Raw genomic sequence first — 2,306 nt, forward strand, 5'->3', positions numbered from 1 at the left:
AACCAATTCTTCAGCAATTTTTTTTGTACCCTCCTCTGTATTACGGTGTCCTCTCATAGTGGACATGAACGCTTGCCGCCACCTGGATTGCATAGCTCCCCTTTTCAGTACGGGAGGAGGCTGCTTCCTGCACCAACAGATACATGTCTATGCTTCCCTCTAACTGGACTATCCTGAACCAATCATTGCCACCAATAGAGGACCATAAGCTAGTACATGTATAAGAGTTACATACAGCAATATTATACAATTAGAAAAACAAACAAAAAATAATGAATCAATAAATTCTGTTGATTTTACTTAAAGACATACATATCTGAGTGTTAGTAATATGACAGTTATGTATTCTTGGTTTCACTAATCTACCCCAAATCCTATGTTACCAAGTTTATCTGTAATGTATTTAGTTAGAAATATCTTCCCCTTGCCCCCCCCACCCCCATTCACTGTTATGTTTATTATGAGAATGGAATGCGAATGAATTTGACAGTGACCAACTGGCTTTAGATTTATAGTATGTTATCTTTGCAAGAATAAGGTGCAAACATCAGTCGTGTGCCTTTTAGAAATGGCATTTTACCATAGACTTCTTTACAGAGTCCCTTCGAAGACCTCATTCTATTCTGTTTGAAGAAAATTAAAATGGACATAAACCCAAATATCATGCCCTTACATTTTTTAAAATTGTGTTTTAACAAGAGTTACTTTTAAAGTTTTATTATGTTTTGACAGAATGAGATCCTGTGTTTATCAGGAGAACTCTTTTTAACCAACATTTTGAAGCTTTTAGCAGCTGGACATTCTTAAAAATAGATTTGAAAGTGAGGGTAAATAGGATTGTCATAACTAGCCAATAAATCCATCCATCCATCAATCAATCTTTTTGCCAAAGTAATATTTTGTACCCATAATAGAAGGGGCATATTATTTCCCCAAAACATAATTTATTCACCTGTCTGCTTTGGAAATAGCTGTTTCACTGATATTCATGCACTTCTAATATAAGTGTTTATATGGTTCAATTAAGAATCCATTATCAGTCTATATGTCTGTAAATTGGGAAGAGAAGTAACTGGTGTAAATACTTACTATAGTTTTTTTTTAAGTACCTGGTTCAGAATCTGGCACTAACTCAATATTCAACAAAATAGACTAACATTATTTTGTTGCTATTACTATCATTACCATTCAATTTGATGCTTCTATGGTGTAAACAATCTATTTTTTCCAGCTATATTTAGATATAATGGACATAGAACACTATCAGCTTAAGGTGTATACATAATGATTTGATTTACATACACCATGAAACTTTTACCACAGGTTTAATTAACATCCATCATCTCATATAGAGACAAAAAGAAAAAGAAAAAAATTATTCCTTGTGATTAGAACTCTTTGGATCTATCGTCTTGACAACTTTTATAAACACCCCAAATACAGCACATTCCACAAATTTGAGCATCATCCTTGAGCAGGGGCCGAGCTAATCTCCTCTGTATCATTCCAATTTTAGTATATGTGCTGTCAAAGTGAGCACAATCTATTCTTTTTAAATGCCTATTTCAGTAGAGCTTCCATTTTGTCAGACAAAGCAGTTCTTTTCAAGAAATTCTTTACTTCTTAACAGTGCATTAAGTAGAGAGGAAGTGAGAATCTGTGGTGTATTTCAGCAATCGACAAAAGATGAGTGTCTTTCTGAAATATTTATTTTAGGCCTCAGAATTTAAACATTGGACATTTGCTTCTCTGGATCATCTGAAAGATCAAATAATAAACAATTGGATGTGACAGCTTTCCTCTTTGGTGTTTCCTGTGTCTGTTATAACAACAAGGGGTAGTACTTGATGACAGTCTGGGGGGGAGGTATATAAATAAACCGAATTTCAACTTAAAAGTTATTAATTGTACCTTGGTATTAAAATGGATGTAACATACTTATTATAGTATCTTTCTGCCAAATAACTGCGGTGTATTTCAAATAATGGCTCCACGATCACAATATCTTCATAGAAAAGACATTAGCCAACATAATCTCAATATCATTATTTTACTAAAAACTCATCTAGCATGTTAAACATCCTATCTCTCTGAATTTTTAAAGACTACATTTAATTACTCATAGAAGCAAAATTTCCCTTAAATAATATTATTTTTTTGCACTATTTCACCCTTAATATAGGGTCTGCTTCTTCTTAGCTTAAAGCTTTTGCCATATTTCTTTTCAGCATTCTGTATCTACACTCACTTTCCATTCAAATAAGTTCACTTGGGCATATATATTTAGTTTCCCAGACTATAATATA

The 2,306-nt window shown here is 33.1% G+C and overlaps 1 non-coding gene across 1 annotated transcript; it reads right to left on the reverse strand.

Moving 5' to 3' along the window:
- Positions 1 to 1,433: 1,433 nt before the first annotated feature.
- Positions 1,434 to 1,540, reverse strand: LOC111730025. Its single transcript, XR_002776524.1, has one exon. It is a non-coding gene; the product is annotated as a U6 spliceosomal RNA (small nuclear RNA).
- Between the last annotated feature and the right edge of the window lie 766 nt (positions 1,541 to 2,306).

Source organism: Pteropus vampyrus, unplaced genomic scaffold (assembly GCF_000151845.1).
Source record: "Pteropus vampyrus isolate Shadow unplaced genomic scaffold, Pvam_2.0 Scaffold298, whole genome shotgun sequence".
Lineage (NCBI taxonomy): Eukaryota > Metazoa > Chordata > Mammalia > Chiroptera > Pteropodidae > Pteropus > Pteropus vampyrus.